Consider the following 23030-nt stretch of genomic DNA (forward strand, 5'->3'; position numbering starts at 1 on the left):
CCTCTTAGAATAGTTTAAATGTTAAACTATCTTATTTCTAACAGCCATAAACTCGGGCAGTAATATGTTTTTTATTTTTATTTTCCATTTTTCCTTTTGGATTATAGATTATGAAAAAAGGATTTTATGCAGCAGTTGGTGACAAAATATATTTCTTATTAATGTGTAATATTTGCTGCATTAATAATTTTATGTCATTAATTATTGATGCAAACTTAATTGTGCCCCATGTCCCTTTTTCTTGCAGCTCAATAAAAACTATATATTTCTTTAATTAGGCTTCACTTGAAGACTGGGAAACAATGAGAAGTAGTGCTTTGCTAATTCACCTATACACAGCCAGGAAAGAAACAAAATTAGTGTCTTGAGTATGATTTAGCAAGGAAGCATTGGTGGCTTTTCCAAAACAATTAACCTCATCCAAAGGCCAGGGACTTGAAAGCAGCCAAAACCTAACACTTAGGAGGAGATGACTTTCTTCCTGATCTGGAGAGATAATCCACTGATATCAACAGAAATAGAAAGGGAACATTCATGTTAGCTACATGACTATCACATCGACTTCTTTCTTTTATTTTTTATATTTTTATTGGTTATTTTATTTATTTACATTTCAAATGTTATCCCCTTTCTTGGTTCCCCTCAGAAAATCCCTATCCCAATCCTCCCTCCCCCTGTGTCTATGAGAGTGCTCTCCCACCCACCCACCCACTCCCAACTCACTGTCCTGCTATTACCTACACCGGGGAATCAAGCATTCACCAGATCAAGGGCCTCTCCTCCCATTAATGCCAGAAAAGGCCACCCTCTGCTACATATGCAGCTGGAGCCATTGGTCTGTCCATGTGTACTCTTTGGTTGGTGGTTTAGTCCCTGGGAGCTCTGAGGTGTCTGGTGGCTGAAGGGGTTTGCAACCCCACAGGAGAAACAACTTCTTTCTTTATAGTCTGTTTCACTAGACATGAAACTCTGCCTTTCCTGCTTGATTTCAGTATGTTGTTGTGATGCTCCACCTAAAATTACTGTTGTAATTACTTTATCCAGTTTCTAAATAGTATATTTGAAATACATTAACATAAGCATCTAGCCTAATTCTTTTTTTAAAAAAAGTGCTTCTACTCATTTAAAAAAAATACTAAGATACCAAGAAGAAGTGATGACAGAATGTCTTTGATAGAAAAATAGTGACAGGAAAGTGTTTTTCTAGTATAAGGTTAGCAGGACAACATGAGCCCTAATCAGTCGTACCCAGCTGAATGGGGAGCAAGGGTCTGTGTTAAACTGGAAGGTGCGGTGTACATCCCCTGAAATCCCCAGCCAGCCATAATGCCGTCTAAGAACATGAAATGTATATGGCAGACTTCAAATGAAGTAGCATGATAGAAATGTTGGGTTTGTGTGAAATTTTCTTTTTAAAAAATGGTTGTTTCAATTGGTTAAAACATAGCCACAGTTGTGTCTAGGTCTGTGAATTGTTGATATGATATCTCTGTAGACAGTCCAAACATAGCTAAAATATGTGGTTGTAATAATGTAGTGCATGTTTCTGAGCACAGTATTTTTTTAATTATTCTTAAATCCATGTATATTCTTAAAATACCAAAAATGGGAAACATGGAAAGTAAAATAAAATATCTCAACCTTCTCATGCAAACACAATCATTACTAACAGTAGTGCATTTATATCCAGGATTTTTTATTTCATTTGTATCTTGCAATATTTAATTCACACAGTAGACACAATTCTACTGAAGGCTTCTACTTTAACTTACTGTAGTAAGAATCACTACATATGACTTACTGTATAATATGTTTTCACTGACAAATTTTATGCTAGTATACTAAACCAACCTGACTTAGGTTTTAAATTGAGTAAATCTAATTGTTGCAAAACCCCATTTTTGCATAGAGAACTTTATATGTTAAATCTTGACTATAAACATTAAAAACATAACGTGCCATTATTTACCAATATACCCGAGGCATAAGTATTAAATACTAAGTCACTTTTCAAGAAGGCATTACAAATTGTCTCTGTAGAACTTTAGGTGTTAAACAAAGACAGATTTTAAAATAACATGTGTAACTTTTACATCATCAGCATAAAAAGAATCAAAAGGATTTCAAAGCTAATTGTTAACACTTGATATCCACTCAGTCGATTCTTCATTTATTAATTAAATTTTTATCCCTGATTACCAATTTTATGACTGTGATTAATTCTATTTTTAGGAAGAGTTCTATAAGAAACAAGACTAACATAACACTTGATCCCATACAATGCAATGTGAGTTTTGATTCACAGAAATGTTCTATATAATTCTTTCTCCTCCAGAGACCTTTGTAACTTAATAAAAGGAAAGATCCATGCCATCTACTCCATATTACTCTATCATGAAAATATAAGCACATATAGGTCAAGAATTATGCATTAATTAGGTCCTGTGGCACATGCCTCTAGTTCCAGAACTTGAAAGGCAGAGCAGGTGAATTTCTGTGAGCTCAAGGCCAGCTTGGTCTACATGGTGAGTTTTGGGACAGCCAGAACTAGATAGTGAAACTCTGTCTTAAAAAAAGGAAAGAAAGAAAGAAAGAAAGAAAGAAAGAAAGAAAGAAAGAAAGAAAGGAAGGAAGGAAGAAAGGAAGAAAGAAAGGAAGGAAGAAAGGAAGGAAGAAAGAAAGGAAGAAAGAAGGAAAGAAAGAAAGAAAGGAAGGAAGGAAGAAAGAAAGAAAGAAAGAAAGAAAGAAAGAAAGAAAGAGAGAGAGAAAGAAAGAAAAAAAGAAAGAAGGAAAGAAAGAAAGAAAGAAAGAAAGGAAGAAAGGAAGGAAGAAAGAAAGGAAGAAAGAAAGGAAGGAAGAAAGAAAGGAAGGAAGGAGGTAAAGATTGTAGATAAGAGTTTATAACACAGATTAATAAAAACCATAATATATATTAAGAAAAGTTTGTATTATTTCATACGCATATAAAGGAAGGCTTGAAGGAAAGACAGAAATTAACTTGCCCTCTGTATTAACAGATGAGGCACTGAAATCCAGTGCCACACATAAACTTATGTGCGTGTGTGTGTGTGTGTGTGTGTGTGTGTGTGTGTGCTTGTGGGTGTGTGTGTGTGTATGTGTGTGTATCAGAATAAGAAAATTTGTCTAATAATTCCCCATAAGTTTCACATACAGCCTTATTTTCCCAACCTACCAGCTGTTACTTTTAACTTTGCTTATTTTCTATAGTGTATATTTGGCATTCTAAATCCTTGTCTGGAGCTGAGTAGCTAAACTGGCTGGCTAGTGAGCACCAAGGAGCTTCCCATCTCCACTGCCCCACACTGGGATTACAGGCGTGGTCACTGCCCAGCCCACTGTTTTATTTGTAAACACCAATTGTGCAAAACAAACTCACTTCACCAACGGAGCTGCCTCCCTGGAGTATGATTTTTGTCTTTGACCTTACAACTGCTCTGTTCACATGAAAACAGAAATCTCTCGTTTGTATTCTATCGTCGCAGAACTACATGCCAAGAATTTTGTGGCTTAGAACGCAAATGTATTGTACAACAATTGCCTTGCTCTGGTGTTTAAACCCACATGACTTAGGTCGCACTTCAAGTTATAGCAGGGGCTAGACAGGTCCTATGATCCCGTTTTTTTTTTTTTTTGTTTGTTTGTTTGTTTTGTTTTTTTTTATTAACTTGAGTATTTCTTATATACATTTCGAGTGTTATTCCCTTTCCCGGTTTCCGGGCAAACATCCCCCTCCCCCCTCCCCTTCCTTATGGGTGTTCCCCTCCCCACCCTCCCCCCATTGCCGCCCTCCCCCCATAGACTAGTTCACTGGGGGTTCAGTCTTAGCAGGACCCAGGGCTTCCCCTTCCACTGGTGCTCTTACTAGGATATTCATTGCTACCTATGGGGTCCCGTTTTAACTCACTAGCTCGTAGTAAAATCTGATTCTTTGTAGTTTTATAAGCAGTCCGTTGGAAGTATGATCTGCTTCCAGAGACAACCCTCCATTCCTTGTCCCGTGGCCTTTACCATAGCGGTTTGCTTTCTCCAAGCAACCAGGCTATCAAGAGAACTTTTTGATTGCTTCAAATGTCTCTATCGCTTCTCCTACCTAACTAGGATGGATTCACTCACGCTTACCTCCTCTTGCATTGCATCGAAATGATTAGAAATCTGCAATTCTTTCCTGTGAAGCAATGTATGTTACCATAGTTTAACATCATCACCCACGCTATTGTTAGCCACAGTCAGAGAGAGGGGATTATACACCAGAGGATGAGAATCCGGAGGATCTTTCAGGATCCTGTCTACCACAGTCCCTTTCCTCAGGTTCTCCATTAAAATATCGGGTTCCTCTGAAAACGAGAATAGTCTCCGTTTCCCGACTGCCTTTCCACTTCTATAAATGCGTGGACCTCAAGGCACTGTCTTACTACAGTATCTGATTGGTCCTGTGCCATCCACATGCGGTGCCAGCCACTGTTTCAAAAGTGTCAGTGTCGGGCCCCTTTCCCTGCCATCTGATAAGTATAATAAACACTTGTCACAAATGAAACTCATAAAACGGACTGTGTGATGTCAATGGCAGGTATAGTTTTTGTAGTAGTAATGTAGGTTGATTTTTGAAATCTTAAATTTATTGTTAGTATATGCTATTCAGAGGGTCTTAACTCTTGATATGTATATATATATATATATATATATATATATATATATATATATATATATAATCTTCAAAGCATTTTTAGGAAAATGACAGGCATCTGAGAATCCTGCTTTTATTCCAATAAAAATACCTTAAACCAAGAAGTTAAAATTTCCCACAAAATGTAAAAGGACTAAAGAAAATAGAGGCAATAAAAAGTGCTATTATTCTCAGTAAGGTTCCCCATCAGCCTGTGGATTCAGGCAAGTTTTTGAACCTTTACACTGACAGTTGCCAGGAACGTTCACAGAGCAAGGAAAGGCTTTGGACAGTTGTCTGAGGCTTCATGTCAGTTTGTTTCCTTCTAAGCCGAGGAAGCTATTGTACATCACGTTCTCATCCCACTTATAAGGATATACAGTAAGAAATGCTTAGGTCTGAAGAGGAAATCTATCTATAGGATTTCAAATTTAGTTTTACCAACAGGTCCAACATTCCTATAAACTAAATGAGTGATGCATTTTCCTTAGTGCTTTTTATTATTTCTTTTCTTTTGTTAAATATTTTCTTTCTTTACATTTCAAATGTTATCCACTTTCCCAGTTTCCACTCTGCAAACTCCTTATCCCAATGCCATCCCCCTACTTCTGTAAGGGTGCTCCCCCACCCACCCATGCCCACCTACCTCCTTGCCCTGGCAGTCCCCTACACTGGGGCATCAAGCCTTCATAGGACCAAGGGCTTCTCCTCCCATTAATGCCCAACAAGACAATCTTGTAGTACACATGTGGCTAGAGCCATGGGTCTCTCTATGTGTTGATGGTTTAGTACCTGGGAGCTCTGGGGGATCTGGTTGGTTGATATTGTTTTTCTTATGGCATTGTAAACCCCTTCAGCTCCTTCGGTCCTTTCTCTAACTCCTCCATTGAGGACTCTGTTCTCAGTTCAATGATTGGCTGCAAACAACCACCTCTGTATTTGTCGTGCTCTGGCAGAGCCTCTCAAGAGACATCTACATCAGACTCCTGTCAGCATGCACTTCTTGGCATCCAGAATAGTGTATGGGTTTTGTGACAGTATATGAGATGGATGCCCAAGTGGGACAGTCTCTGGATGGCCTTTTCTTCAGTCTCTGCTTCACACTTTGTCTCTGTATTTTCTGAGAGCATTTTGTTCCCTTCCGAGAAGGACTAAAACATCCAGACTTTGGTCTTCCTTCCTCTTGAGCTTCATATGTTCTATAAATTATATCTTGGATATTCTTCTGAGCTTTTGAGCAAATATCCACTTATCAGTGAGTACATACCATGTGTGTTCTTTTGTGTCTGGGTCACCTCACTCAGGATGATATTTTCTAGTTCCATCCATTTGCCCAAGAATTTCATGTAGTCATTGTTTTTAATAGCTGAGTAGTACTCCATTGTGTAGATGTACCACATTTTCTGTATCCATTCCTCTGTTGAAGGGCATCTGGCTTCTTTTGCAAATCAAAACAATCCTGAGATTCCACCTCATACCAGTCAGAATGGCCAAGATAAAAAAACTCAGGTGACAGCAGATGCTGGCGAGGATGTGGAGAAAGAGGAACACTCCTCCATCGCTGGTGGGATTACAAACTGTTACAACCACTCTGGAAATCAGTCTGGCGGTCCCTCAGAAAATTGGACATAGTTCTACTTGAGGAACCAGCTATACCACTCCTGGGGATATACCCAAAAGATGCTCCAACATATAACAAAGACACGTGCTTCACTATGTTCATAGCAGCCTTATTTATCATAGCCTAAAGCTGGTCCTTTTTAAACATGAATAAAAATTAACTCGTTCTGCTGTTTCATTAATCGCCTGGACACTGAAGACTGAGGTGCTGGCAATCTAAAGAGCATTTGGACTACTTTATGTCTTACAAATCACAAGGCAATGTTTGTGGTTTAAAAAAGAACTTCCCAACTATGAAGCTATTTTTCTCCTTAGAGTAGCGGTTAAAACAAACAATCAGCTTCCTTCAAGCGTGGAAGAAATTTCTCTAAACTCTTCCTCTTCAATAAATCTTAAACCCAATAAATGATTAGTTTACTTTAAAAGAAAATTTCTATACTTCTATGACTATTACTGATGAATCTCATGTTCATAATTTAGAAATTATTTGTATAACTGATCAGCTAAAAATAAATCGGTTTATACTTTTTGTAGCACATTGATTTACTAGATCAATTGCATTAAATAACAGTAGTTTACTCTTTTACTTTCTGCACAGTGTGCTACTTAAAAATCTTATAGAGAGATGTTTTTGTAGATATCATTCACAACATTGAAACCTTAGGAGATTATACAGAAATGTAACCTAGCCTGAATGCTTGATTTGAAAACTATTTATTTTTCAAATTTGCTTGTGCCACAGATGTGCCCAACTATCTAAGTGCCATTACTAGTATAATTTTAATATCTTTTGATTAAAGTAAGTATGTAGACTTTTTCAGTAGTCTCTTAGACCTGCATGGAACTTAATCTGTGATGGAAAACAAGATCTGTCAGTTAACAACTTTGATAAGCACCAAAACTGAGATTAACTTGATTTGCTTTTGACCATTTGCTATTACTTTTCAAATGTCAGAGCATGAGAGGAAATTTGGGCTAAGTGGCTTGTGTAAAAATGATCCTTTATTTTTGTGTACAGATCACTTTATTCAAGCTCATATAAATGACACTACAATTATACAACTACAATATGAACATTTTAATGTCCCAAGCAATGGCTCCCATAAGATTAATTTCCTTTTTTCCCCCTTTGGCCTCTGCATACATTTCATTCTCAGTAGTTTTTGAACCTAGCTGTTTCTCAAAGCTTTATTATTGTTTCCTATGGAAGGGAGGTAGACTGTTTATACAATACCCCAAGTTCCAGGAATTTGTAACCTGGGCCATAGTGGGCAATTTTTTGGTACTTTCACCATCAGTTTTCAGAGGATCAGATCATTCAACTACATCTAATCAAAGAAACTCATAAAAGCTCAGCAAATTAGTGCAGAGAGCCTTCTCTGAAGCAGTCCTGCTGTTTGCTACTCACAGCGTCGCAGAATGCAAAGGAAACTGCCATCACAAGCACTTCCAAGAAACACTTCCAGGACATTCTGATCATATTTCAAAACCATCATTTTCCTACTAGAGTGGTTCATCATTGTGCCTTGATATTCAAGAGAACCATATATTTTTACAATTATGGGTTCCATGTCAGTGAATAACTTTTGGACATGGCCTACTTTTAATATGTTGTATCCTCTTTCTTTTGAGAGTATTATTTAATCAATGGTGAATGTCAAACAAGAAATCTTTCAGGAATGATAAAAAATATAGCATGGTCCAACAACAAATATAAAGCCATACATGAGCAGAATCAAATCATTGTGCAGTTGATTCATAAACTGGCTGGTTTTGAGTGTCAGCTTAACACATGCTAGAGTCATCGGAGAGGAAGAAGTCTCAGTTGCGGAAGTTCCTCCATAAGGTGCAGGTATGAGACATTTTCTCAATTATTGATCAGGAGGTGAGGGCCCATCTTATAGTGGGTGATACCATCCACGGCTAGTGGTCCTAGGTTCTATAAGAAAGCATTCTGAGCATGCCATATAAATCAAGCCAGTTAGCAGCATGTCTCAGTGGCCTTTACATCAGCTCCTGCCCTCAGAATCCTGCCCTGTTCAAGTTTCTGTCCTGGCTTCCTTCAGTGATGAACATCAATGTGGAAATATAAGCCCAATAAGCCCTTTCCTCCCCAACTTGCTTTTTGGTCATGGCATTTTTTGTTACAGCAATAGAAACCCTAACCAAGACAATCCTTAATATTGGTCCATACCTCTTTAAGGTCTTCTTTACTACAAATCCTTTACAAATGAGATTAAATAAGAATAACATTGAACTGTGCTATTAATCCAGATATTGGACACTAGATATATGCTGACAGCATGTAGAATGCTTTTCTAGGTTAAATTTGGAACCTGTATAGGAGAGAGATTTTTTTTGTTATTTATAAGAACACTCTGTTTTGTGTGTGTGTGTGTGTGTGTGTGTGTGTGTGTGTGATGTAGTATAGTGTAATGTGTACGCACATACGTGTACTTAGTTGCAGTTTCCAAGTAGTTCAAAGTGTTTTAGATAAGACCATATTCGTAATATAGTAATCACCAGATTCATGAAATATAAATTATTACCTGTAATTAAAGTGGAGATAACAAAAGAAGCCTTTTCCACGGAAAGGTTGTATGTCTTTGTCTCATTCTGGGGAGGCTTCCCCAGCTAAACGTCTTTGCTAACATGAATCAATTAAATGGTTCTAATATCTAAGAAGAATTAAGTCCAAGAAAAGGAGTTATATGCCTTGCCAAAGGTTGCCCAGTTAATTAGTGACAGAATTCTGAGTCATGCAAGAACTTTGTTGTCTAGTATGATATTCTTCTCATGAATGAAATGCCATAGTTGTAAATCACTAGAAACTGCACAGCAAACTTTAGAGAAATCAGGATTCACCTCTACTAGAATCTTGTTGCTTATTCTTTGCAGTCTTCTGATCACTGAGTACAGATAATATTTATACACTATCCACGGCTGATATGAGAATATGTGCAGTAAATATTCAGGTTTTTCGATAGCCAAGGGAAGACTTTGTGAATTTGGTTTTTTGTGTGGCTCTTGGGCAGGATCTCAGGCTGACCTGGGACCGAAGGCAGTCCTCCTGCCATGGCATCTGAAGCACTGCATGTACAAGCACAGACATGCTTAGATTCTGTGAGCTTCTAAAACGCCTAGTGAATGTTGCTTCTCACCTGGTCAAGACTGGATATTCCTTATCTACTCCTAGTCATAAAACCGAGCATCATCACTAATTGTGTATAGGGAACAGAAAAAAATCAGCGACTTAAGACTGTGTGCCTATAAGAGACTGTAAAGCAACATAGTGGATGACAAGGGTGAGACTTGAGTTCAGATTATCAATTTCTTCATCTTCACCATTCTCAATAGTATCCTCCCTTTTATTTCTATCAAAGTATGCTTTTAGGGAATAGTGGGGTTTTTTTTGCAAGTTACTTTATTATTGTTCTCGATGACATTTGGTTGTATTAGTATCTGACCTGTCTGATTTGATACAAAACAATAAAGGCTGTTTCCCTTTTAAATAAAGTTATCATGGCTACACAGTTCAGAGGTTGTCAACAAAGACTGAAATCCATAGTGAGAAGTGCTTATCTTTAAACACTTGAAATTGAGGGGCGTGTACAGGTATGTAGTATGTCAGATGAGTACCATGCATGGGGTCTTCTGAGACCTGAGGATCAGAAGTGCAGAATCAGCTGCATGTCCAAGGACTTGGATTGAATATCTAGTGATACGAAATGAGATAGATAGAGAGAGAGAGAGAGAGAGAGAGAGAGAGCGATAGATAGATAGATACATAGATACATAGATACATAGATACATAGATACATAGATACATAGATACATAGATACATAGATAGATACATAGATAGATACATAGATAGATACATAGATAGATACATAGATAGATACATAGATAGATACATAGATAGATACATAGATAGGTATAAATAGACAGATGGCAGGTAATGCAATATCTGAATGAAAAGAAATCCAATTTTAAAAACATAAGAAAAAAGAGAATAAGAAAAACAAAGGAAGGGGAGGAAGAAAGCTTGTGAACACAGAGAGAACGGAATCAGCCTAGCACAGTGAAATTACAAGAAAGACTTTGCACAGGCCCTATTGTGAGGAGCCTGGTGACTTACATTAGACAGGTGCCACATCCTATTTCTTCAGAACATACCGCAGAGTATGTGGTGACAATCTCAACTGCATGATGGGTGAAACAGCTGGGGTGCGGCTTCTCAGACATCTGTGCTCAGCTCCAGGCAGTTATTGCTACTGATTTATATCCAAATTCAGCTCTTGGAAATCCCAAGCACCCATTTATTGGGAACAGTAGTCGGACTTGAAGGCTTCTAACTTGAGACCACATTGCACTTTGAGGGGAAATGTATTTCAAAGAAAATCTTCAAAAATTTATAATACATTTCCGTCATAATATATTCAGATTTTTTTTTGTTATTTGAAACAGTCTCGTTGTATAACTCTGACTAGCCTGCAACTTTCTCTGTAGACCGAGCTAACATTAAACTCACAAAGATTGACCTGTTCTGCTTCAAAAGTACTTGGATTAAAAGTCCCATCATACCCAGATTCGGTAACTTATTTTAATAAAAGTTTCATATCTATGTCAAGTTGTCAATTCATCTAACCCAGAAATATAGATTTGCAACATTTCCTTTTCAATAAAGTCAGGAAGAGTCTGCTATGGCTCAAAATGAGAATATTTGTCTATAGCTTAATTTCCTTTTTATTCTGTATCATAAAAGCCACACGCCAAAAGATAGTCCTTATTTTCTTGATAGGTTCGAGCGTCTTATTTCACAAAAGGAGAAAGATTAAGACTAGGACCTCTTTCGAGCATCTCCACACTAGTTTCCTTTGGGAGAGGGGGATGCAGGCTCTATTTGTTCCTATCCTCATTTAAATATGCCAACCGAGGTATAAGAAAACCTAACTTCCACATTAAAATCCACATCTGCTTATGCTAGAATGAAAAACCATCTGAGAATCAATGAAGCACATGGAGAGGGTCTAATTAAATCCCCATGCCATTTCCTTTAAAACTGTCAAATTGAAATTGTAATCGTGTATTCATTCACCCCCAATGGTGTAGTGGTAATTTTAGAAGTGGGGATATTTAAGCAATGAGACCCAACAGTGTGTGTTTTGCTAGGATATCAACAATGGTGGATATTTCTTGGGTATGCAGCCAGTAGTCTGGAAACAAAACCTCTCCTAAATAGTGAACCGCAAAAGCTTTTCCAAGTATACACCCACACTAATAAAAAACACAGAATCCTGTGTGGAGAATAAGAATTCATAGTGAATGTACTTATTAGGCAATAACGAAATAATCCTAAACTAATGAAAACAATACAAGGGATTGGCACATTAAGTCAAAGTGATGGTGACGCATACCACAAATCCAAAATCCAACTGAAGGTCTCTGGCACCGAGGTCATAGGAGCACTCCAAAATCTTATTTTGCCTGCTATACTTTGTCTTCTGATTTTGTTCTTGTCTTAAATGGTTCTCAGCTAAAACCTAATTGAGTGAGCATAGGAAGAGCACTGCCTTGTTTACTGATGCTGTACCTGCTGCCGTGTTCAGAAGGTGGCACCTATTTGAGGAAGCGGCTATTTGGAATATGAGTGGAAGTAGCCACATGTTCTTCTCCAACACAAAAACTCATGAAAACTCAGAACTGCCATTGTCTTAAATAACAAATAACCCACAACAGCATTCACAGGATACACTTAAGTTACCGGCTGTGCGCAATCACATCCTAACTTAGGACAGGAGCATTGTTGCCGTTTTTAAGGGAAAATATTTATCTTCTTGCTTCTGGGATACAGAACCTAAATTTAAAGGCAAAATAAGACTTCTGCTGAAATTGTTAAGCCCTTTTCTTTGATTCATTCGCTGACTGAAGGACTGAATAGAGAACCAAAAGTATGAGGAGAATATGCTAGCATTCTAAGCACTTACGTGTGAAGATGCCGTGCTTTCCCTCACTTCCTGTCATTGTAAACACTCCTGTCCCGCCCTCGTCTACAGGAATAGGAGTCTGTCTGTTCTATAACTATAGACCATGCGGAAAAGGTCATTGCAGTGGGGCATCAATAGAAAACAACGCAGACGGGGAGCAGGGTTTGAGCTGCTGTTCACCCATCTCTGTACCAGCCCCCACTCCACACAAGTGCCTCTCAACATGCTCTCCTCAGTCAAGCTAGGCTGCCCTTCAAGGTCACCATGTGAAAATGTAGCAACAACAGAGACAACTGAGAAAGGTTCCATTGTCCTGTGTGTCTAGGGTGACCTTCAGGGAAGAATCAAGAAAAGTAAAGTTGACAATAAAAAAAAAAGTAAAACTTAATACCACTTCAGCGAAAAGCTGTATAGGAAGCAGTAGACTAAAGGTTCATGCAAATCAGAGGAGTAACTAGGTAACGTGTGGACATGCTTCCCAGACTACTCTCTGCTTTGCTCACCCCTGTTTGTCTGTGGTGCCAATTCAACGCTGCCATTAAATTAGATTTCTCCTCTCATCCTTCTCTGGTAGCACATCAAGACTACCAGGAGAGAAGAAACTTGATACAAGCTACAGAAACATTGTGTGCCTTACTCTAGAAACATGCCCTTAGAAAGCAACAAAACTTAAAGACAAGTTAATGAAATGCCACACTCATGAATCGACTGTAAAAATTGAAAACCATTTAAATACTAAGAAAATCCATAAACTGCATCTCTTCACAATAAATCAAATTTCCAATCACATGAAGAGCAAATACAAGACTGTAACAAACCTCCAATGTTAAACTTGGCTAAAAAGTTAAAAACTGAAAATAGATAAATCATAAGTATTGCAGGATGTTTCAAGCTAATGTCAACCACATTCAATTTCTTTTTAAAGTACAGTTTGGGCTTCTATATTTCCCTGATCCTATTGCTACTGTTGTTGCGTTTGCTATTTTGTTTTGTATTATTTTGTTTGGTTAGTTTTTTCTTTCTATCTAACAGAGCACACTGTTTTAATATGCATTTACTCCTGTTCTCCCAGATCAGTGATATATTTCTAAAATTTTGCAAAAATATTACACAACTGTTATTATCAATCCTCATTGTAATAACTGCAGAATTGCACATTATTTATCAATGATGTCAAATACATAATCCAAAATTAAAATAACAATAGTCTTACACTTTATTTTTAAAAGGTTACTGAATTTTACAGACGTCCAAATATTATTACTCAATCAAAGATTTAACATAGTCTGTGGTTTTATTTTATTTTTCAAAGTGTTATGCATCAAATCAAGGGCCTCATAGATACTGGGCATGTGTTCTCTACCCAGTGCTACAGACATACCTATGTAGGTTCTAAAAGCATCGTTTGTTTTTATTAATATAAAACATGTGTTTTCATTTTATATGTAATCATAACATCTACAGTGAAAGAGGCATATGTCCATTAAAATAAATGTGTTGCTTATGAGCAAATTGGATTAAGAGATAGTAACTTTATAACATTCAGATAATTCATTCTTTCATATACACATTTATGTAAAAACTTAACTGGACTATTAGTAAAGATAAATTATTATTACCAGTCTAAAAGACAGGATTTGGTCATAGTATAGTGTGTTAATTATGGAAAATAGCTATGTATTTAATTGGTCTTTGTCCAGATAAAAGATATACAGAAGATATGCATTTCAGATAACACCTGGCTTTTTCCCAAAGAAGAAAAAAATCAAAACCTTGTTAAAATGGCCACCGTTTTAATTAGGGAGGAAGTATCATGAAATACTTATTATTTGCTGTTTTCATTCTATCTGTGAAAAAAATCTTGCCTATTGACCATCATCTAATCCTATCGGTGCTCAGATAGTTAGGTAAAAGAATTGTTTTCTCAGCAGTACTTTGAAATTAAACTTTACAAGTAGAACAATGGCTTAACAAAGTGATCCAAATCATGCTAGTGAAAAACTTACCATGGAAATTAATGTGTCGTGCTTATTGTTGGTTTTGTAACATCTGTGGAACCCATTCTTGCCACAGGCATGCTGAGATCCCAAAGGTGGGTTAATATGGAAACTATTGTCTGTTGGAGGCAGGTAAAGTCAAGGCTAAGAAAATTAACCTAGCCTCATGGAACTCATATAGTATGTTTAAGGAGGAATTCCGGTATCTGATACAATCCTGAGTGCTGTTAATTTGCAGGAGGTTCAGTAGCTGTTTGAAATAACTCAGGCTCAGTAGTGGGAAGGACTGCAGGGAACTGCAAGAAAACAATCTGCTGGGTAGATCTCATGCCAGCAGTGGCCTGGGATTTATGATAGAAAGAGCAAACTATCACAAGAGATAGCTACAGTTCAGATCACTGAGACTCAGACCTGTCCAAGGGTATAACAATTTCAGGATGCTAAGGCTGGTGCTAAATCCCTATGTTGGTGCAGACATAACATATTTCTCGTCTAGTTTTAGTTCTTATTGGCTCTAATGCATATAGAAATGTGCCTGCAAACTGCAGGTTCCTAATTACTAATGTGAGATAAGGATAAAAATCTGGGAAATCTACCTGTTGGTGCTATTTAGCCCATGGACTTACATGCATAAATACACAGCTACAGTCATCTACTTCTCATTAATTCACTATGAATGATTTTCTCCAAGTAGGGCTTTTTATTGGTCCAAATTTACCGCTATGAAGTCTTAAAATATGAGAAATCAGGTCATCCCAGTGGTTTATGCCTGTAATTCCAGCACTAGGCAAACTGAGGCAGGAAAACAAAACTCGGCAATTTCAAGTTCAGCTTGGACACAGTGAGTTTTCAAGTGTGGGCTGCAACTGGGAGTCTTTCTCAAAAAAACATGATAAATTGTAACTCATTCTAAATATATCTATATACAAATAATGTTGTTTATATATAATAGATTATTGTTTATGACCTTTGACATTAAGTGTATTGTCTTACATGTTCAAAATGTATAATCTTAGTAAGAAGATTTAAAATTTTTATCATAGATCATGGACGTTAGTGAGAAAGCAGAATTATGGAATGACCAGGGAAAACATACACATTTCCAAATTCGGTTTTCCTAATTTTAGCCCTTTACTTATTGATTTAGAAAATGTAAACTCTAAATTTTTCTAGTGGTAATGCTTCTTAAACACAAATTTGAAAAGATTTGTATCCGTTTCTCATTGTTGCATTGACTCAGGAATCAGACCAAAAGAACAGTGGTGCTGGTTTCCAGAGGATGAAGAAAGTGCAGAGAACACATCTCTTTCTCCTGGGGATTTGTACTTGTGATCCTCAGCACCTTAAATGCCTTCTGCTATGAACAAGAGTGTGTCCCAGGTTTTGAGGGAAGGGATGAAAAAAATCATAAATCCAAAGTTCTTCTAAGAAGGAACACTAACTTAGGGGTTAACCTTTCTAAAAGAAAAACATGAAAGTGATCATGTTTTTAATTGTCAAACTTTTCAAAGATTACATATAAATATTCCATAAACCCTCCAAATATATGTCTTCATAATCATTAAGAATTATCAGGTCAAAGATAACATGATTTTAAACGTCAACAGCTAAAAGAAAAAGTCAGAATGCTTAAGGAGTTCAACTCACTGATTCTAGATGTTTGAGGTATTAATCCTCTGGGGGCGGGACTGGCTTCCGGAATCACTAAGTGCTCAGTGACTCTGATGGATGCCTTGGAATTTTGCACACACTGACACATGACACTCCTCCCCAAGTCAGCGTGCCACTGGCCCACATCAGCTGTCTTGACACCTCTACATTTTTGTGCAATTCCTTTGCATTCAAACCATTCAAATACTTCCATGGTTTTCATTAAGAATTTGTTAGTGCTTTCCTAATTGATGAGAGGATACTTGACAGGAAGCAACTGGAGAGAAGAATGGTTCGTTTTGGCTGACAGTTCCAGGAAGCATCGCATCTTATCACAGTGACAAAGTCTGGGTAGCCAGCTGGTCACGTTGCATTCACAACCAGGAAGTAGAGAACGGGCCATACTGATGCTCAGCTCACTTTCTCTTCTGTATTCAGTCCAGAATCCCAGCCCTTGATGCCACACACAGTGAGGATGGCTCTCATGACATCAACTGAAATAATCCAGATCATCAACCCCGGGCACATCCAGAGGCTAAAGTAATCTGGATAATTCTTCATAGGGCAGCACAAAGGTTTGTGTCCTAGGCTGTGGATCTGTAAAGATGATGTACTCACTATTACGGAATCTGTTTAAATGATAATCAAATTATCCGTCTAGTTTATACTCAAATGATACTCAAGGCTGTCCTTCCAGCAAGAAGTTGTGATGTATTCCAGGGGATATCAGTACATTATTTATTCCCAGCACAAGGAGGCAAAGGCAGGCAGATCTCTGGAAGTTCCAGGACAGTCAGAGATACACAGAGAAATCCTGTCTCAAAAATACAGAGATAGAGAGAAGGAGAGGGAGAGGGGGAGGGGGAGGGAGAGGGAGAGGGAGAGGATCAGCAGCAAAAGATGAAGAAGAAAAAGATGAAGAGGAAGGAGGAGGAGGAGAAGGAGGAGGAGGAGGAGGAAGAAGAAGAAGAAGAAGAAGAAGAAGAAGAAGAAGAAGAAGAAGAAGAAGAAGAAGAAGAAGAAGAAGAAGAAGAAGAAGAAGACCTGATCAAAGAATGCAAGATTTCCCAAAGTACTAAAATTCAGTACAAGAGTATGAGGAATAAGATTATTACTGATAGAAGATAAGATTATCACATCTCATGGATGGATGAGATATCATCATTTCTTACTTTGTTTTTCCCTGAAATGACAATAATCAGATGTTGCTCTGCAGTCTGAGAGCTGAAATGTCCCAAATCCAGACAGTGGTAATGAAAATTTCTTGAAGCATAGAGGCCAGACTAGTAAACATACACAACCCCCAGCAGCCAAAAGAAAAACAGTCTCAGAGAATTAAAAGGCAATCGATGCCAACCTTTGCTTTTCCCTTTTCCCTGGTGTTGTCTTTAGAATCTAAGATTCAGACCTTTGACTTGTGTGTCCAGTATACTTTGATAAACAAAAAATACTTTAAAATCTCCTGTTGAGTGAATTACAGTAAGGGCATTTATTTGGTAGTTATATATACATATTTATCCCAACTGTTTTGGAGAATTTCAGTTAAATTTTTCATCTCTTACATTAGATTTCTTGTGAAAAATGGAGACTCTGAGTTGGTGGGATGGCTCAGTGGGTGACACGAGCACCAGAGAGGAGCAGGTATTCTTCTTAAAGGAGACAACACATTGATTTTCTGTCTGTCTTAGTTAGGGCTTTACTGCTGTGAACAGACACCATGACCAAGGCAAAACTTATAAAAACAGCATTCAACTGGGGCTGGCTTACAGGTTCAGAGGTTCATCCCATTATCATCAAGGCAGGAACATGGCAGCATCCAGGTAGGCATGGTGCAGGAGGAGCTGAGGGTTCTTCATCTGAAGGCTCCTAGCTGAATACTGACTTTTAGGCACCTAGGTGAGGGTCTTAAGCCCATGCCCACAGTGAAACACCTACTCCAATAAGGCCTAATAGTGCTACTCCCTGAGCCAAGCATATACAAACTATCACATTGTATTAACACCGATAAAAGCATAAAACTTAAATTTGTTTTTAAATGTCAGTTTTGGACTTCAGACCCACACAGCAAGGATCAAGCTTGGCAATAGAACTTGGGGAATTTGCAGTCATCTCTCTAGGTGTTCTGAAGTCCTAACTCACTAAACCAACAGAGTCCCCAGCTACTCTCTCATGTGCCTCCTTAATCTCACAGATAGTGTAGTCCTCAACTCACCATAAGCAAACTTCTCCTTCCACAAGAACAAGACCATAGCACAAAGCCGTATCCAATCAGAAGGCAGAGTTGTTAGAGCGCAATCTCAGTGTACATATGTACAAAACAGTTTCAATACCTATGGCACTGGGAACACTGGGGAAGAGAGGGCAGAGGATGCGGGAGCTTGCTGTGAGATTGTGTCTCCCAGGAATGTTAGACGATAAATCCATAAAGTCTTACCAATGTGACTGCCTAAGGATGAGGTGGTTAAGGACAACAATAATAAATATGCAGAAATACATGGGTAAAAGCCCAAAAGGGCTCAACTGTGTGCCAAAAAAAAATCAGCAACAACCAAAAACACCCAATAGACAACTAAGGGATACTGAGAGTTGGAGAAGTGATCTTGAGGGAAGAGCACACCAGTTGGTTATCTGGTATTAAGTGTCAGCCCAGCAAACAAGTAACATGTAGACTGAAGATGTTGTATTTATGTATTTAGGAATATATGTGTACATGTGTATGCACATGCACACACACACACACACACACACACATACACACACACGCATGTAACAACACTATTAAAGAAGCCATACATTTAAAAAAGAAGCAAGGAGAGATCTATGGGAGAGTTCAGAGAAAAGAAAGAGAAGCGGTATGTAATGGGATTATACTATAATCTCAAAATATTAAAGAACATAACTTTTAAAACATGTTGTTTTATATATAGACCAATGCTAGAGACATTGTAACACTCTCTAATAAAACTTTCTATGATAACAGCAGCAGAAAAAAAACCAACAACAACAACACTATCCTGGGTAAGTTAATGAGTGTAATTATAAATGATCATAAAATCAAATAAGGTAAAAACCTTAAAGAGGGTTTGGGGGCTGTCACCTACACTGCATATACAAGACCCCAGGTTCAATCACAAATATTGTAAAACCAAAAAGAGATAAAGCTTTATTTTCACATGATTTCAGTTGTTTATATCCATTAAAATCGTTTATTTCAAATGTATTGGCTAAACATATGTATCGTATCAGAAGGAGTAACCAGATCATGACAAGCCAGAGTCTCCATACAGCAGAATCATTTCCAGATGTAAATTAAGTAGCAGTTGAAGTCATATCATAAAGTGTAATGTATGAAGTTACTGCTGCTTTAATACTACTTACAAAGGCGACTTGGTAGCAGTGACTTGATTAGTCCCTAGAAGAACCTGACTCATTATATTCAGATAAGACTATTTCAAACCTTAAACACCAGAAGCTAATGCTGACCTCAGGGGAGATTAGGACCTTGTGAATTTAATTATATTTAAAGTCTATAGAAATCAAAGTCATTCATTTCCCAGTGATCTGATCCCGGGTAACTGTGGAAAACGCTTTATGACATGTAACCCTGCTGGTTCCCAAACATGCATATGGAGAAGCATAGAGCAGGCTTATTTTGTTCTGGGCTTCTCACACCATTATGACACTCTCCAGTATGTTATGGCGATTGTAATACTTTGTGGACTGGTGGAAACTACATCTAAAAATAACTGTACCATTTCTGAGCAAAAGCGGAGGTAATTGATGTTTCCTAGAAAAATGATCCCACCTGGCTTTGTAGAAGCGCGGCAGGAGCGTTTCCGTGCAGGGAGATCCAGAGCAGAGCTTTGTCCCCGGTATCGCGGCAAGTCTCTGAAGCCCCAAAGCAAGGCTCATAGAGTTTCTTTAGAATGCTCCACTTGAAACTCAGATTACACTATTTAAGTGGCCTATGGAGTTCTCTATTAAAGACTCCCTGCTGCTCGGACATTTTCCCCATTATAATACACTGCTGTAGATATAACACTGTGGATGCTCTGTCATTTAACTAATACAGCTCAAAAGTTTTCCATCATTTTGGATGCTTCTATATTTTGCCATGACAAATATGCCAGAAGAACACTTATTTAGCAAAAACATCATATGACGTATCAGCGTTAAAGCACTAGGTCTGCATTTCAACTTCATCCACAATATAGATGCTGAGCAGAAAGCATTAGATATGTTACAAATAGAAGCAACTTTGGTGGCAAGCTCATTTGTAAAATGCCCATTTGTAAACTGTAAATGCACCACTATGCTCTAAGTTACAGCCTTTGGAAGTAAAATGGGGGTGCGGGGAGCTCCTTACTCAAGTCTTTCCTTTTCCCTTAGGAGAAATTGGTAATCAACCCCCAGAATATTTGACCCTGCTTTAGGCAACCTGCAAAGCAGGCAAATGAAGCAATTCAAAGGAAAGCAGTTTCCAGAAGAAAATACAACACAGGTCCCATGGTTGAATCGTTTGGACAGATTTTTTTAAACTCTCCTCTGGAAACAGGTTTCACATGAATGCTAAAGCTGACTTGGGAAGGGAGTTATTTTTCAAGCATTTGCCTGCCCTCTTCATCAAAGTCAAGTGCCCTCACTCACTGTACATTGTAAGATGTATCAGTTGCTTTGGTTTTAGAAACAGAAGAAGCCTGAACTCCACATTGGCCTCAACATCATGTCTTATAGGCTATTAGACAAGTTGTTTGACTTAAACTTCTCATATGTTTCTTTGTATGTCTATAGCATTTTCATCCTTGTGGTTTAAGCTAATGACTTTTGAGCAAGAAAAACCATATTTTTTAAGCCTCATTGTGCAAGGAAGGAAATGAAGAGTCAATGAACTTAAATGGGTACTAAATAGAACCATAACAGAATTAAGTATAGACTCCGTGACCCCAGGCTTCTCACTGCTGGCTATTCCGGCTATTTCCAGCCCACTATTCTGGATTTTCAACATGCTTTGTTTTGCTGAATATTCTGACCTTGCTAATGTAAAGAGTTATTTTCATTTTAAACCCAAACAAATCTTTATTTAACCCAGCATGTTAGAAAGTGAAGAGGGAAAATATGTCAAACAGCTCGTCAGGTCAAATATATCTTACATCTGCTATTTTGAAACTTTGTCCCTAGTTCTCCTGAACTGTTTCTACTTTTCTCCTGTTCTTGTATTTCACTTCTGAGCTGAAGAAATGTGTCTCCTGCCAGTCTCTATCATCCCATGAGTACCTTGGAAGGATTAAAGAGCCATCGTAAGTACAACTCCCTCCAGAGGTAAGGTTGTCTAGGAACTATTTTGAACAACATATATTCCCCATATTTTTCTCTCTACAATTTGCTTGGTGATCTAAAAACTACAGTACTTACAGTGAAAGATGAGTCTAAAATTATTGTAAAGTTTTAAATGCAGATTGTACTCATTTCAATTCTAATATGTCGTAGTATATAAGTTATGTTCTATTCAGTTGCACTTTCACTAGAAAGAAAATACAGAAGTTAGTATTGTGGTTCTAATTATTCACTGATAATTTGAAAAACCACCAAGAACATTGGTAAAGAGAATAAATGGATGCTTCCTTTGACCAAATTTCCTTTGACTAAATCTCTTTAATATTTCTTGTAGTGTTTCCCTATTCCTTTCTGATTCTGTTCAATCTCTTTCTTCTGATTGGTTGAGCCAACGCGTGCCAGTCTTATGTTTCAGAGAACCACCTCTTAGCCTTTGATGATTTTTTCCATTGTTTTCTTTGTTTCTATTTCATTGATTTCTGATTTGATTTATATTACTGTTTGCAATCAATTCAGTTTGGATTTGGTTTATTCTTGCTTTTTCAAAGGTTTTACTTGCATCATTAAGTTATTTGTGTTTTTTTCTGATTTTTTTTAATGTAGGCACTTAGAGCTATACATCTTCCTCATAGGTCTATTTTTATGGTTGTCCCAGAGGTATTCTATGTTGTGTTTATAATTTTGGCTAGTTCTGCAAATTATATTATTTCTTACTTGATTTTACTTTAACTTGTTCATCATTCAGGAATGAGTTGTTTAATCTCTATGAATCTGAGCGTTTCTGAGAGATTTGTTTGCTGTCAATTATAACTTTTATTGTACATACTTAACTATGATACATGGATTGGTCTCTTTTTTCTTTTCTTGCAAATAGATTTGTTTTTTCATGTAACATATCACAATATAATATCTCACATAATATATCCTGATTATGTGTTCTCATCCCTTTTACTCCTCCCAACTGCTCCCCACAATCTCTCCCTTCTGGATCCATCTCCTGTCTGACTCTCACTAGAAAGAAAACAGGCTTCTATAGGATAGTAATAAAATGTAAGATAAGATAAAATCAAAAATAGTAAGTCAAAACAAAAAATAACACATCAGAATTCAATAAACAAGAAACAGAAACCTACTTACTTACATAGTCAGAAATTCCATACAAAAACCCACTAAACTGTAACTCATAATATATACACAAAAGACCTATAGCGTACCAATATGGAAGGAGAGAGACCAGAGATAGATAGATAGATAGATAGATAGATAGATAGATGATAGATAGATAGATGATAGATAGATAGATAGATGATAGATGATAGATAGATGATAGATAGAAAGATAGATAGGTAGATAGAAGATAGATAGCTAGATGATAGATAGATAGATGATAGATAGATAGATAGATAGATAGATAGATAGATAGATAGATGATAGATAGATGATAGATAGATGATAGGTAGATAGATGATAGATAGATAGATGATAGGTAGATAGATAGATGATAGATAGATGACAGATAGATAGATAGATAGATAGATAGATAGATAGATGATAGATAGATAGATAGATAGATAGATAGATGATAGATAGATAGATGATAGATAGAAAGATAGATAGATAGGTAGATAGAAGATAGATAGCTAGATGATAGATAGATAGATGATAGATAGAAAGATAGATAGATAGATAGATAGATAGATAGATAGATAGATAGACCGATGATAGATAGATGATAGATAGATGATAGGTAGATAGAT

At 37.3% G+C, this 23030-nt stretch overlaps 1 long non-coding RNA gene across 1 annotated transcript in view; it reads right to left on the minus strand.

The window, feature by feature from the left end:
• LOC102552429 (uncharacterized) overlaps positions 1-23030 on the minus strand; it is a 164298-nt gene that overhangs the window by 40890 nt on the left and 100378 nt on the right. The gene's annotated exons all lie outside the window — the stretch shown is intronic.

This window comes from Rattus norvegicus, chromosome 2, assembly GCF_021556685.1.
Source record: "Rattus norvegicus strain SHRSP/BbbUtx chromosome 2, alternate assembly SHRSP_T2T, whole genome shotgun sequence".
NCBI classification, from domain to species: domain Eukaryota; kingdom Metazoa; phylum Chordata; class Mammalia; order Rodentia; family Muridae; genus Rattus; species Rattus norvegicus.